This window comes from Schistocerca americana, chromosome 1, assembly GCF_021461395.2.
Source record: "Schistocerca americana isolate TAMUIC-IGC-003095 chromosome 1, iqSchAmer2.1, whole genome shotgun sequence".
Taxonomy (NCBI): Eukaryota; Metazoa; Arthropoda; class Insecta; order Orthoptera; family Acrididae; genus Schistocerca; species Schistocerca americana.
Window position 1 is genome coordinate 681,741,153 of NC_060119.1, and position 17,103 is coordinate 681,758,255.

Consider the following 17,103-nt stretch of genomic DNA (forward strand, 5'->3'; position numbering starts at 1 on the left):
AACGTCCACTGTTCAAAGTGCCGTCAATACGAACAAGAGGTGGCCGAGACGTGTAACCAAAGGCACCCCATACCGTCACGCCGGGTGATACGCCAGTATGGCGATAACGAATACACGCTTCCAATGTGCGTTCACCGCAATGTCGCCAAACACGGATGCGACCATCATGATGCTGTAAACAGAAACCTGGATTCATACGAAAAAATGACGTTTTGCCATTCGTGCACCCTGGTTCGTCGTTGGGTACACCATCGCAGGCGCTCCTGTCTGTGATTGAGCGTCAAGGGTTACCGAAGCCATGGTCTCCGAGGAGATAGTCCATGCTGCTGCAAACGTCGTCGAACTGTTCGTGCAGATGGTTGTTGTCTTGCAAACGTCCCCATCTGTTGAGTCAGGGATGGAGACGTGGCTGCACGATCCGTTACAGCCATGCGGATAAGATGCCTGTCATCTCGACTGCTAGTGATACGAGGCCGTTGGGATCCACACGGCGTTCCGTATTACCCTCCTGAACCCACCGATTCCATATTCTGCTAGCAGTGATCGGATATCGACCAACGCGAACAGCAATGTCGCGATACGATTAACCGCAATCGCGATTGGCGACAATCCGACCTTTATCAAAGTCGGAAACGTTATGGTACACATTTCTCCTCCTTACACGAGGCATCACCACAACGTTTCACGAGGCAACGCCGGTCAACTGCTGTTTGTGTATGAGAAATCGGTTGGAAACTTTCCTCATGTCAGCACTTTGTAGGCGTCGCCACTGGCGGCAACCTTGTGTGAATGCTCTGGAAAGCTAATCATTTGTATATCACAGCATCTTCTTCCTTTCGGTTAAATTTCGCGTCTGTAGCACGTCATCTTCGTGGCGTAGCAATTTTAATGGCCAGTAGTGTACTTCCAGCAGGCGACTCGGTCACATTTATATTTCTGACTCTTTATGTGGGCACCTGTTAGCAACAGACGTGATACCCACTCTTTTCACTGATCACTGTGCCGTAGCTGTAACGGTAAATCAGTAAAGCTGCATCGCCACCCCTGGATGTTAAATATATCCCTATTAACGATCCTTCCCCCGAGATTGTCGTTCGACGGATTTGGGCACGTAGCTTGCGTTCGCAAGACCGTTATCCTTTTCTCTTATGGAATGGTGGTCAGCGCATACCAAACTTTTGCTCCGGTAACCGGTAATGGGCTACGGTGCTGAGAGGGCGAGGAATCTCCGTCGACCCAAGAATTTTATTATTCCGTCTCCGGACAACTTTATGACGGTGCCAGACAAGCTCCCATATGGATCATGGATGTCCTCCATGTTAAGGCGAAGCTTCTTCAGTTAAAGAAGCAACAATTTGAAGGACTCAGGTTGTGATCAAATCCCTCACCTTCCTACAGGATGACCTGACCTGATATCATCTTATCCTCTTACGGACGCATCGAAAACGAGTATGTATCACGTCCCTTTCTCACACCGATGGTCACACACTGACATTCAAACGTGATATTTCCAGAGCGAGCTATAATTACTTTACCAACCTTTGAGATATCCCGTTACTGATACTATGGTCCCTGATGGATCTACCCCTCTCCTGGATTGCATTACCGCATTAAGTAATGACTTTCTGTGTGACTTTGTCTGCGATGTTACATATATCGCCTTGTTGTTAATTCATCATGTCAGAAACCGCTGGGCCTTGACGGTATTCCTAAGGAACTTTATGTACATTTCTGGTCTCTTATAGGTGGCAGCACTACGTAGTCGGTAGATGAGGTGATCCGGGGGAGTTTGATTCCTGACCCATTCAAGGTTGGTAAAATCGTTCTAGTTTCGAAGACAATCGGACACCCGGACATTAATAAATTTCGTCCTATCACACGACTTAATTTCGATTACAAAATAGTCGCCCGCTCGGTTAACAGCTTTGCTGTGTATCAAAACTGTGTGCTTGGGCGCACGATTCTGACTTCTGTTCTGACTTCTGTAGTCGAATGCCGCGAAGTTGTCTCGGTAGCTGCGGTCACCTCTGTCTCTGAAGCCTTGCCTTTATTGATTTTAAGCAGGTATTTGCCCGCGTGAGTCATGGATTCTTAATGTAGGTGCTCAAGGCGACCGGTCTCAATCATACTGCATGTCAGGTACTGTCCAATATTTTTATTGGTATTCACGCATATGTCGTAGGGAATGGACAACTTACTCCCCAGACCACCATCCGATGGGACTTACCGCAGGGGAATCCCCTATCCATGTCGCTTTTCGTCTTGTCCCTGAACCTCTGCTACTCCGTATTGCTGACCAGTTATGTGGCTAGAAGGTATTAAGAGAAACCTTCTCGGGACGAGCGAACGCGGATCATGTTATGGTTTTGCTACGTCATTTCGATGACATATTCTTGCTCAAAGACATATTGGATTTTTTCTTCCTCTCTCTGGAAATGTACCCTATTACCACTGCAAGGTTTACAACACGTTGTCGTTCCATGTACAACGGTAGTTACTCGCCACAAATCGCTGTCCGATGCAAACGACTGCACTCAATTGATAGGAGGTGACTAATCGAATTAAAGGGGAAATTCATGAACATGAACGCCGTTCCCTTAGTCGCCTTCACAAATGGGGAAATGTCAGATTCCTATATTTCCAGCAAAGTATACTACGCTTCACAAATATTCCCGCTCCCCTCGATGATAATGTGCAAATTGATGCAACTGTCCGCTCGTTAAATTTGGAAAAGTCATATTCGTCGACTTCGATATGAATACTTGAGAGACCCTGTCCCCATGGAGGGTTGGGACTTCCCAATATCAGATGAAGGCTTCAATATTGTTTCTATGGAGCACCGTTCTAACATGTACTCTAGAAAATCTATTACATCTCCCTTACTTACGTGTCTTCGACCGGCCAGTTTGATTCCGCCTGGCGGGCCGCAGTGTCCGAGCGGTTCAAGACGATTCAGTCTGGAACCGCGCGACTGCTACGGTCGCAGGTTCGAATCCTGCCTCGGGTATGGATGTATGTGATGTCCTTAGGTTAGTTAGGTTTAAGTAGTCCTAAGTTATAGGGGACTGATGACCTCAGATTTAAAGTCCCATTGTGCTCAGAACCATATGAACAATTTTTGACTCTGCCTGCCGACGTTGGCCGGATCAACTCCAATTTGCGGCACGTTTGTGAATTTTATATTATAATAAGTTTTCTGGAAGCTGACATTTTATCAGTAACACACCTTACCACCAGATCCTTGGTTTCTCTTACAATCATCTCTCGTCGTGCTGAAGTGGCCGCGCCATTGGTATCCTGGAAGACAGTGTGGTTTCACATTAGTCTTCGTATCCTCCTGATGGAAGCCGTCTCATCGTGGTACAGGGTCACTTGCAGTCTGATCCCGACCAAAGAACGCCTCCGTCGCACTGATGTTAGTCCGACTGAGCTTTGCCAGAAATCTCATGAACCTGATACTCAGACTTGTCTCTTGTGGATAACAACACTGGCTCCGGATTCGCCGACAACTGGCTTCCCTTTCCCGATCAGCTGAAGCTGCCTTATCGGTTAAACTTCTTCTGTATCCGGCCTTTTCTGTTTTCCCTCGGACCACAACTAATTCGATCGCGTGGCTCCCTGGACACTACGCCGACTATGTAGTCGGGTGTGACAACGATCACGACTCACTCGTTTTCCGCCAATATATGATGAATGCTCATTGGAAGTGGCAGAGCTTCCACGTTATCGTTCTATACTTGCAAATATGTTTCCGCTTGTCGTTAACCGTCAAGGAACTGGATAGCTTTGCTTTCTTTTTCCTTGTTCTGGAGCCTTCTCTCATTGTGTTCTTCCTAGAGAAAAAATTGCTCCTTTCTGAGTACAGGAATTGTGGAAATTATGTCTATCAAGTTTTCTTTTTTTAAAATAAATGACAAAATATAAAGAAAAAATTTAAAAAGTATATAAAAATAAAAATAACAAAAAACGTGAAATAAAAGAAAGCAACTTACTACCATGTCCATGTATGTGAGGATCCAACATAGTGACAGGCGGGGTAAGAGGCGCCGTGGCCAGGCCTCGGGTCTCGATCACTGCCTCTCATGTCCCCACCCAGCCTAAAGCTGACTGTGTCCGATCACTCCTGCAAAATGAAGTCTAAAGAGCCAGAAAAAAAGTGGTATTTGACTAGCGCCGTTCACTGACAGTCCAGATGTCCTTCTTTCATTAAGTCCACTTTTAGCAGCATGCAGACGAGGACGTCTACTGCGTCCCGTCAGTCTTACTACGTTCAGCGTGCTGTGAAAGATCTCTATAGGCAAGACATGATAAAGATCACTTGTGTTGTCAATACAAGCCGGCAGCTGTTGCCGAGCGGTTCTAGGCGCTTCAGTCCGGAACTGCGCTGCTGCTACAATCGCAGGTTCGAATCCTGCCTCGGGCATGGATGTGCGTGTTGTCCTAAGGTTAGTTAGGTTTAAGTAGTTCTACGTCTAGGGAACTGATGACCTCATATGTTAAGTCCCATAGTGCTTAGAGCCATTTGAACCATTTTTTGTTGGCTAGACAGCTTTCCGACTGTTTGACCATGTGATCAATCATATATCGGAAAAGTAAGATACTTTCCAAACGCACAGAGCTTACAACGGAGTACGACAGGTGAAAATCTGTTTCTCAAAGCATGCCCCTTCGTACCTGGGTGGATGTCATGCCATCATCATGAACGACGACCAATCTAGAACATGTTCCGGCTGGGGTCAACACCGTGTTAGGTCAGCAGGCCTGCAGCATTATCTTACAAGCTCTCCAACACATTATTTTGTTGTACCCACAGAGACTGCAATTCTCCCCCTCCATTAATTCAAGCCTCCCGCGCCACCCTTGGTGTGCGGCGAAAGGAGCGATGTGCTGAAGTAAACAGAAACCGCAGGAGGGCAGGACTCCACAACGACGGAGCTTTCGACGACACGGACGATGGCTACTGTGACCACAGACCACCAATCGGCTGTGGTTATATCTCAAGAGATGGACGTGGACGCTAGGGTCATGCCAACATCGGTTTTCCTTACGGACAATGAGATACCAACAGAATATCCACCGCACACGAATACGGACGTTCATGGCTGTGAACGGCTATCACCTCGTCCCACAAGAAAAGCGTGATTTTAAGAAGAACACCGCTTACAGTTGGTAAAATAGTTGTTTACTAAAACACTAACAGCTTCGCTCTTTAAGCCGCATCATCAGGTGAACATGTGTAGTAGAAAGCAAAGTACAGTGTCACCACATTTTGCGGATATTAAAATTAGCCTAAAAGATACAACGCTAAAAGATCATAGGCATGCTCATTGCTCCTAGTCAAAATTTACTCACCATAGTATTGACGATATTCTCTGAATAGTAAATTTTGACTAGGAGCAATGGGTACGCCTATGATCTTTTAACTTTGTGGGTGTAATTCAGACATTCTTTTAGTAATTTTAATATCTGCAAAATGTGGTGACACTGCACTTCGCTTTTCTTCCTAACATCATACCTCTCAACAACTGCGGCTGCCCAGAATATATAGTAGTTCCTCACCAAAAGAAACGGCGGCGGGCTCGTTTTAAGCAACACCACCTTCACTCGCCTGGCCTGAAAGAGGATGATGATGATATAGATTTGTTCGAAACGCCGATCAAGATACTGATATCACAACACTCCTCAGCCAGACGCCGGCGTCGGACGGCCAGGACATCGATCCTACAGCGTCGACCAATGGCACAGCGGCCCGCGATGAAGGAAGTGGTGAGTCAACCTTTAGACAAACACGAGCTATTGTTGCGTGGGCTGGTGACGTTGAGGTTGCCGATGATGTGACGATGGGAAAGTGGAGGGCCCTGGCATTTCGTCTGTCACCCCCGACCACCAGCCCCGTTAAGAGGGTCGCAGGCCGTTAAAAGTTCGGGGATTTTCTCTCTCCCACTTGTCTGCTATGACGACACCTGTAGCAGGCGGGCCTAGGCAACAGACCTTCCGTCTCCTTTTTGTCTCCAGGTCATCAGTCTTCTGACTAGGTTGATGCTCCCCGTCAAGAAATCCTCTCTTGTGCCACCCTCTTCATCTATGACTCTTCCTCTACAGTTTTTGCCCTCTACAGCACCCTCTAGTACCATGGAAGTCATTCCCTCATGTCTTAGCAGATGTCCTATCATCCTATCCCTTCTCCTTATCAGTGTTTTCCACATATTCCTCTCCGATTCTGCGCAGAACCTCCTCATTCCTTACCTTATTAGTCCACCTAATTTTCAACTCTCTTCTGTAGCACCACATCTCAAATACTTCGAATCTCTTCTGTTCCGGTTTTCCAACAGTCCATGTTTTACTACCATACAATGCTCTGCTCCAAACGCAGATTCTTAGAAGTTCCTTCCTCAAGCTAAGATCTATGGTCGATACTCTTGGGCAAGAATGCCCTTTTTGCCAGTGCTAGTGTGCTTTTGATGTCCTCCTTACTCCATCCATCATTGGTTATTTTGCTACCTAGGTAACACAATTCCTTATCTCCATCTGATTCGTGACTATCAATCCTGATGTTAAGTTCCTCGCTATTCTCGTTTCTGCCACTTCTCATTACTTTTGTTCTTCTTCGATTTGCTCTCAATCCGTACTGTGTACTCATTAGACTACTACTTCCATACAGCATATCATGGAATTCTTCCTCACTTTCACTCAGGAGACAATGTCATCAGCGAATCGCATCGTTGATATCCTTTCACCTTGAATTTTAATCCCACTCCTGAACCTTTCTTTTATTTCCATCATTCCTTTTTCTATGTACAGATTGAACAGTAGGGGCAAAAAGCTATATCCCTAACACCGTTCCTAATCCAAGCACTTCGTTCTTGGTTGTCCACTCTTATTATTCCCTCTCAGCCCTTGTACATATTGCATATTAACCGTCTCTCCCCATAGCTTACCCCTATTTTTCTCAGAATTTCGAAATCTTGCGCCATTTCGCATAGTCGAACGCTTTTTCCAGGTCGACAAATCCTATGAACGTGTCTTGATTTTACTTTAGTCTTGCTATGATTAGCAACCGCAACATCAGAATTAGCTCTCTTGTGCGTTTATCTTTCCTACAACCATACTGATTGGCATCTAACAGATCCTCAGTTTACTTTTCCATTCTCCTGTATATTATTCCGATCAACAATTTCGATGCATGAGCTTTTAAACTGATTTTGCGATAATTCTCGCACTTACACTTGCAGTCTTCGGAATTGTGTGGATGATATTTTTCCGGAAGTCAGGTGGTTTACCTCCAGACTCATATATTCTGCACACCAACGTGAATAGTCGTTTTGTTGTCACTTCCTCACAATGATTTTAGAAATTCCGATGGAATGTTAACTCTTTTCTGCCTTATTTGACCCTAAGTCCTCCAAAACTCTCTTAAATTCTGATTCTAATACTTGATGCTCTACCTCGTCCCTTTCGACTCCTGCTTCTACTTCTATCACATCAGACAAATCTTCCCCCTCATAGAGGTCTTCAGTGTACATTTTCCATCTATCCGCTCTCACCTCTGCATTTCACAGTGGAGTTCCCGTTTCATTTTTAATGTTACCACAGTTGCTTTTAGTTTCACCGAAGATTATTTTGACTTTCCTATATGCTGTGTCAATCCTTCCGATTATCATATGTTTTCCGATTTTTTCACATTTTTCATGCAAACATTTCGTTTTTCTTCCCTGTACTTCGTATTTATTTCGTATCCCAGCGACTTGTATTTCTATATTCCGGAATTTCTCTGAACATTTTTGTTCTTCCTTCTTTCATCGATCAGTTGAAGTATTTTTTGAGTTACCCTTTGTATCTTCGCAGTTACTTCTTTCGTACACATGTTTTTCTTTCGAACTTCTGTGATTTCCGTTTTTGGAGATATCCATTCCTCTTAAACTATGCTACGCACTGAGCTATTCCTTACTGTTGTATCTATGGTTTAGAGAATTTAAAGCGTATCTCCTCACTCCTTAGTGCTTCCGACAGATAGCGGATTTACCTCCCTTCTCCGTGAAGGTTTGACGGCCACGTACGTAGAATACCTTCCGAATGCTAGGTACATGGCCGTTACGTTTAACGCCTTGTAGCTCGTTAACGTCTACTCTCCTTTTGGCACAGGACGATGGCGAGAACTCTTGCGTTTCTTGACGGAGGATGTAGCGTAACCCTGCCAGCTCCGACTGGATGACTTGGTGGTAGGTGGGCCTACCGTCCAGCTGCCGTGACATTCACCTTGCCCGGCACTCGAGATTCTCATACGGGTCTTTCATCAGGTCGACATGCCGCGAAACATACATCTTGAGGGTCCCTGATTCGCCCGTCAGAAGCTCTTCGAGTAGGGTAGATCGGTTTTATGTCACACATACCCTAATGGCGGCGAAAAGTGGTGTGAAAGTATGGCCCACGCCTTCACCGACCGGAAGGCATACACTGTGTGATCAAAAGTATCGGGACACCTGGCAGAAAATGACTTACAAGTTTGTGGCACCCTCCATTGGTAATGCTGCAACTCAATATGGTGTTGGCCCACCCTCAGTCTTGATGATAGCTTCCAGTCTGGCAGGAATATGTTCAATAAGATGCTGGAAGGTTTCTTGGGAAATGGCAGTTCATTCTGCACTGAGAAGAGGTGCCGATGTCGACCGGTGAGGCCTGGCACGAATTCGACGTTCCAAAACATCCCAAAGGTGTTCTGTAGGATTTAGTATAGGACTCTGTGGAGGCCAGTGAATTACAGGGATGTTTGTCGACACAGGCCGTGCATCACGAACGGGTGCTCGATCGTGTTGAAAGATGTAATTGCCACCCCCGAATTGCTCTTCAACAGTGGGAAGCAAAAAGGTGCTTAAAACATTAATGTAGGCCTGTTCTGTGATATTGCCACGCAAAACAACAAAAGGTGCAAGACCTGTCCACAAAAAACGCCACCACACCATAACACCACCGCCTCCGAATTTTACTTTTGGTACTACACACGCTGGCATGACGTTCACCGGGCATTCACCATACCCATACCCTGACATCTGATTTTTCTCGTTGTGTACCGTGATTCGTCACTGCACACAACGTTTTTCCACTGTTAATCGTCGAATGTTTACGCTCCATACACCAAGCGAGGCGTCGTTTGGTATTTATCGGCTTGATGTGTGGCTCGACCATGAAATCCAAGTTTTCTCACCTCCTGCCTAACTATCACAGTACTTGCAGTGGATTCTGATGCAGTTTGCAATTCCTGTGTGATGTCTGGATAGATCTCTACCTATTACACATTAAGACCCTTTTCATCTATCGGCAGTCTCTGTCAGTCAAATGGTTCAAATGTCTCTGAGCACTATGGGACTTAACATCTGAGGTCATCAGTCCCCTAGAACTTAGAACTACTTAAACCTAACTAACCTAAGGACATCACACACATCCATGCCCGAGGCAGGATTTGAACCTGCGTCCGCAGCGGTCGCGCGGTTCCAGACTGTAGCGCCTAGAACCGCTCGGCCACTCCGGTCGGCAGTCTCTGTCAGTCAACAGACGAGGTCGGCCTGTACGATTTGGTGCTATACATGTCCCTTCACGTTTCCACTTCACTATCACATCGGAAACAGTGGACCTAGAGACACCCAATCACCTGACCACGTTCGAAGTCCGTGAGTTCCGCGGAGCGCCGCATTCTGCTCTCTCAAGATGTCTAATGACTACTGAGGTCGGTGATATGGAGTGCCTGGCAGTTGGTGGCAGCACAATGCATCTAATATGAAAGACGTATGTTTTTGGGGGTGTCCGGATACTTTTGATCGCATAGTGTATGCCTGTGCTATTTCCTCCGTTCTCTCCGTGTATGTATGAGTCGACTCCGCTGGAAGTCAAATACCGACTATCTTGTCTCACAAGTGCGCAGGGATGCAGTGGAGACCACGTGACACGAAGCCGTCGCGCTCACTTCTTACTGGCACTAACTTGGTGGATCAAATATGACAAGCCTGCTCTTCGGCAGTCACTGAAGGCGTATGGTAGAGACACTCAACTTGGAGACGACACATGTTCGACTTTTATTGTACCATCCTACAAGAATGTTCCACTAAGCCATTCTCACCAAAGCGCCAGATGCTGATCAATCACGCCAAAGCTAAGATCTTCGCCCAGGTGAGCCCTCAGATACACAGTGTCGTTATAAGGGTCCACCCTCATGACAGGGTTTCTTAAGAACGACCTTCGATGCCCCACGTTAACTTGGAGCGTAGAAAGCGGAAGAGGGCGTAGATGCATAACTTGATTATTGACGATGGCCAACTTGTAGAGATGCAGTAGGACGTTATAATAGTCTCCCACGAGCATTAATCGCGCCTCTACGCAGCAGAGCGGACAGATCTTCTGAAGGTAGCCACCATTTCCGGATTACTCCATGATACAATTCCTCCAGATATGACTTATTGCAGGACGCGACGATTCTCTGTGTATAGAGGCTGATAACAAATAGCTGCGACCTGACCGGCTCCCGTTACAGTTTTACAACTTTCCAGCGGCTGTTGATACCACGCTGGACTGAGATTTGTCGAGCAAGAGACACCAGCTTCGAGTCCCGGTCCGCCACATATTTCCACTCGTCGCCACTGATTCCGCATAACGATCCAACGCAGTTGATATAATTGCTTCACTCGCCTTCCTTTACTTCCCCCCCCCCCCCTCTCCTTTCTGTTTACATAATCTCATTTACGAACATTTGAGTGATGCTATAAAACTCAGTATTATTGTACTCACGTGTGTGAAAATAATTTATTTGTATCAAGTGAAACAATCTTGCGATATATTTGTGCGTGTCGATCATTTATTTTATGCGTAGGGAGAATCTATGTTGGTTTCTGAGTACGCTTACACCCGAGTAAACATTTTGCTGTCTTAAAAGACAGGCGGCTAGAATCGCTGTTCATTGTACAGCAAAGACAACAGTGGGACTGCGACCGTTCCTTTCCCACTTTTCTGGCTACAAGCTGGCCTAAATAAATGTGGTGCACAGTGACGTCGTTCGTGTGCGTCACACTTGCGCATACGTCAGCCGCGTCTGTCAACTCGCAGAATTTACAGGTACATCTAATCCGAATGAGCAAATAATACTGAAGCTCAGTCGTCGTCCTAATGATTTATAGTATCAAGTAGTAAATAGGCGCAACAGCCACTGTGAGCTAATTTTTAGTAGTTTATTAAGTTGTTGCTGTTGTTGTTGTTCCGTCCGAAGACTGGTTTGATACAGTTCTCCATGCTAGTCTTCACAGTGAAATATTCTTCATCTCTGCATAACTACCGCATCGTAAGTCCATTTGAACCTGCTTACTGTATTCAAGCCTTGGTCTTCCCCTACAAGTTTTACCCGTCACACTTCCTTCTTTCACCAAATTGACAATTCCTTGATGTCTCAGGACGTGGTCTATCGACCAGTTCCTTCTTTTAATTAAGTTGTGCCATAAATTTCTTTTTTTCCGATCCGTACTTCTTCATCTCTTATTCGATCCATCCATTTAATCTTCAGCATTCTTCTACAGCACCACATTTTAGAACCTTCTAATCGCTACTCTTATAACTGCTTTCCATGACACTATCCATTCCATATACCTGCTATTAGTCAACCGCCTTCTCTAACAGTATTATAATGCTATCCGCAAACCTTTTTTAATTATTCATTCTGAACTTTGCTTCTTTTAAAAATTTCTGCTTGGTTTCCTTCACATTTTGCACAATGTACAGACAGAATAACATCGCCCATAGCTTACAACGCTGCCTCATTCACGATTTTCTTTCACGTCCTTGCCATTCAAGTTGTAAATAACTTTTCGCTCCATGTATTTTAACCCTAACATCTCTAATTCTCAAAGAATGTAGTCCAGTCAACATTGTCAAAAGCTTTTTCTAGATCTACAAATTCTATAACGTATGTTTGCCTCTATTCAGCCTACTCTCTTGAATAAGTCGTAGTGTTACCTCGCGTGTACTTACATTTCCCCGAAATCCAAACTAATCTTCCTTGAGATCAACTGTTATCAGTTCTCGTATTCTTTTGTAAATATAGTATTTTGCAACCATGGATTATTAAACTGATGTTTCGGTAGTATTCCTACCTGTCACCTCCTTCTTGGAACTTCTCCCTAAAGTCTGCGGATATTTCGCCTGTGCCGTATACATAGCACTCCAGATGAAGTAAATTTGTCATCGCTCACGCTCCTAAACGTGCCAATAATTCTGATGGAGAGTTATTTTCTCCAGCGACCTTGTTTCGCTTTAGGTCTTCCATTGCTCTCTTGAATCGTTCTTTCAAATTCTTCTAGCAGTACCATATCTCCCATCTCTGCAGGACTATATCTCCCATCTCTGCTCTGGAAATGCCTTACAGTATGAAACCTGTTCCCGAAATATATCTTATCATATTATAACCAATCTGAAACCTTTTAATGACCATGTAACGCCGGAAATGCATATCCTCCTATTTCCATCTAGTGCACTGCAATTTTTTTTCCTTATTTTGTTACCTGAAGATATAACATTTCTGTATCTTTATACACTCCTGGAAATTGAAATAAGAACACCGTGAATTCATTGTCCCAGGAAGGGGAAACTTTATTGACACATTCCTGGGGTCAGATACATCACATGATCACACTGACAGAACCACAGGCACATAGACACAGGCAACAGAGCATGCACAATGTCGGCACTAGTACAGTGTATATCCACCTTTCGCAGCAATGCAGGCTGCTATTCTCCCATGGAGACGATCGTAGAGATGCTGGAGGTAGTCCTGTGGAACGGCTTGCCATGCCATTTCCACCTGGCGCCTCAGTTGGACCAGCGTTCGTGCTGGACGTGCAGACCGCGTGAGACGACGCTTCATCCAGTCCCAAACATGCTCAAAGGGGGACAGATCCGGAGATCTTGCTGGCCAGGGTAGTTGACTTACACCTTCTAGAGCACGTTGGGTGGCACGGGATACATGCGGACGTGCATTGTCCTGTTGGAACAGCAAGTTCCCTTGCCGGTCTAGGAATGGTAGAACGATGGGTTCGATGACGGTTTGGATGTACCGTGCACTATTCAGTGTCCCCTCGACGATCACCAGTGGTGTACGGCCAGTGTAGGAGATCGCTCCCCACACCATGATGCCGGGTGTTGGCCCTGTGTGCCTCGGTCGTATGCAGTCCTGATTGTGGCGCTCACCTGCACGGCGCCAAACACGGATACGACCATCATTGGCACCAAGGCAGAAGCGACTCTCATCGCCGAAGACGACACGTCTCCATTCGTCCCTCCATTCACGCCTGTCGCGACACCACTGGAGGCGGGCTGCACTATGTTGGGGCGTGAGCGGAAGACGGCCTAACGGTGTGCGGGACCGTAGCCCAGCTTCATGGAGACGGTTGCGAATGGTCCTCGCCGATACCCCATGAGCAACAGTGTCCCTAATTTGCTGGGAAGTGGCGGTGCGGTCCCCTACGGCACTGCGTAGGATCCTACGGTCTTGGCGTGCATCCGTGCGTCGCTGCGGTCCGGTCCCAGGTCGACGGGCACGTGCACCTTCCGCCGACCACTGGCGACAACATCGATGTACTGTGGAGACCTCACGCCCCACGTGTTGAGCAATTCGGCGGTACGTCCACCCGGCCTCCCGCATGCCCACTATACGCCCTCGCTCAAAGTCCGTCAACTGCACATACGGTTCACATCCACGCTGTCGCGGCATGCTACCAGTGTTAAAGACTGCGATGGAGCTCCGTATGCCACGGCAAACTGGCTGACACTGACGGCGGCGGTGCACAAATGCTGCGCAGCTAGCGCCATTCGACGGCCAACACCGCGGTTCCTGGTGTGTCCGCTGTGCCGTGCGTGTGATCATTGCTTGTACAGCCCTCTCGCAGTGTCCGGAGCAAGTATGGTGGGTCTGACACACCGGTGTCAATGTGTTCTTTTTTCCATTTCCAGGAGTGTATATTGTAATAGTTTTACTATATTTTACGCTGGGTCTTGCCTAGGGAAAACTATGCTATCGAACGAATACATCGATAGGTCGTGTGAAGAACCAAAGTGTTTAGGATCTTTGGTAGTGTTAACTCTGTCGCGTGGAGCGCGAGCAGAGAGAGTCTGGCTGGGGTAGTGCAGTGGAGCAGGTGTGTTGTGTGACGCTCCCGCGAGTTGCTGCGCTTTCGGGATTGGGCAGCATGTAATTGCGCTCGACTTGCTATGATAGTTTCTGACACGGTGTCGCGGACGGGAAGCATTAGCTGGCGCACATCAAGAGCCCGTTTCGTCTGGTGACCGTGTCGAGAAGAAGGCGCGCCAATATCCAGCTTCTGCAACAGCGACGGCCGACAATGAGTGACTGTCGCCACCTCCTCGATCGACGGCTTCAAACCTTCAATCAACCAACAAGGAAGACTGGAAGCACGTAAAGTTTTAGAACTGTATGGTAGACCTCAGCTTTTAAAACTGTTGCATCACAAAAATACAGCAACTTAGCATGAACCTTTGTTGCTCATTGTCCCAATTGCATTACCAAGCAGGGTCCCTTCCTTTTCCGGAATGAACCCGAGTGTCGTTGAAATTCAAACGCCAGCATCATTCGATTTTACTGCTTTAATTTCAAAGTTCAGTTAAGGTATTCATAGCTGGCTACAATATTTAGATTACACAAGCACAAATTAAGAGTGCGAGTTTTGTTACCGTATTTTAGCTTACCTGTGACTGCAGCTCAGCTTGGTACGTACTAAATTTTACTGCTGTTAATTGTTCAGAATCATTTAATTCAAGTTCAAAGTTAAATCTCTTATTTCTAAATTGCGTAGATTCAAGTAGCTTTTGAAATGATTGTTGAGGTAGTCCAAGACTAACCGTATCTTACTGAATTTCGATGTGCTTCAGAAAGAAAGCTCACTATTAACTTTAGTCACTAAATTAACTTTCGATTTTCCGGTTTTATTAATTCTTTTGCTAAATTAAGTCAGAGTGTAGCGAAATTTATTACTTCTGACAAACTTTCAGTTTTCACACCACACGTGTCAACCTTCAGTTGCCACGCTTCTAGTGCTAATTATATGTGTAATAACCTTTCTTTTTAAGTTACTATAGTAATTATCCTTAGGACAGGCGACCGTAATTTCCCCCAAATCTCAAATATCTAATTGGCGCCAATTAACTGTTAACGTGACGACCGCACATTTACTTTCTTTATTAACTTTACCCCTTTTCAAAATTAATTTCCACCAGTTTCATTTGCATTTTTCCTTTCATTTAGATGTAACCCTTTCCTCCCTCTTTACCGACAGATTAACTTCTGTGACGATTGCTTTTCCCAAAGTTCCATTAGGTACAAGCGGTTTAATTTTTCACTGTCATTAAGGTCGGTAAGTGAGGCGGAGGTTACAACCAGAACTCTTCCACGTAGACAACCTTCATTCATGACTCTCAAACCAAGTATTATCAATCATTAGCGTACGCTCCGTGCAAAATTCTACAAGGCGACTTCCATCCTTTTCTCCCAGTCCACGTTTTCTTTCTCTTTCTTTTCCTACTTTAGAACTCCTGTCATTCGTCACAATTAAATTTTCATCTCCTATAACTATCGTAGTAATTTCCTTTGTCTCATCATTCATTCTTTCAATCTTTTCTGCGTGCGCGTAGCCTAGTTCGCTTATACACTTATATTAACTCTAGTAAGTAGATGCCACTTTCCTGTATTGGTACCGATAATGCATTCACTATGCTCTTCGTAGTAGCGTGTTTGCATTCCTATGTTATTATTCGTTATTTGGTTTATGTCTGCGTTATCGCTATTTGATTTTGTGTTGCTAATCCTATACTAATCCGATCAGAAGCCTTTCCTGCCACCGCATGTCACCAATTCTCACTGTATCTTACGTCAGCCTATCCATCTCCGTCCTAAAATCCTGTAACCTATCCGATTACGGTATCTAAGATTGTACCCACCAACCCCTAGACTGCTAGTTTAGTTTTTACTAATGACGACTTCTTCCTGAGTGGTTCCCGTCTCGAGATCCGAATGGGGATATCTCATCATTAAGCTGTACAAAAAAGCTGCATGGCTACGGGATATAATAACGACTATAGTTTCCCGTTAGTGTAAACCACTCGCTGTACCAGCACAGCAAGGTCGGTTTGGCTACAGTATAACGACTGCAACAATTTTAACTACTGTTGCCCCTCTTGAAGTACCACAGGTTAGTTTGGCTTCTCCACAGATATCTCTCCACCGTTGTTGCACCTACTGTACAGCTATCTGTATCGTTCAGGTACGCAAGCCTCTCAACTTGGCTAGGCCCATGGACCATGGAGGGTTTATTCGTTTATCAGCATAAAACTTGCAAATGTTCGTATACACAAGTCAAACACTGATTCAAACCATAATACCAGTACTCGCACCAATTTACTTAGCAGTTATAATTAATTTATGTATAGAAATATTAATTAATAACATAATACAGAATAGTTCTGCCTCTGTCACTGAAGGATTTCATCTGTAGTTCTCAATCACCGAGAACAGCTCTTTGATCAGTGGTCCTATTTTATGGTACGCTAAAGAGTGAAGCTGGTTGACTCGCAAATAATGTACAGAACTAGTCTAAGGCTTTAGCAGGTCCTGGAGCCTGGAGGAGTTTTAACGGTTTCAACTTCCTCAGTACACAATAAATATTAATTATCGTATACTTCATCTTGACAGCAGTTCTGCATTTCGTCGGTAGAAAAATTTCGTCCATTTCCTTTGTCGTGACAAATTCTAGTCGCTACTAAGAGCACAGCTCGGTACGACAATCGGCGTAAGTAGTAGAAGAGACACGTAATTAGCCTATTAGAAGTCTATAGGTAGCGAGGAAAGGTGTGCGAATGCAGAGAAATGTAAATCCGCCTCGCTTCCGCTAACGAAGCGCGAAGCTGTGCGCAGGCGGCGCGGCCCACCGCCGCCCGGCTGTCCTCAGAGTTGTTTGCTCACCGGAGCGTCGCAGCGCCGCTCGACGCTTTCTCATAACCGAGCCGTGGCGCCTCCCTGCTCTGCTCTGCTCTGCTCTGCTCTGCTACTCCTCACCCCCC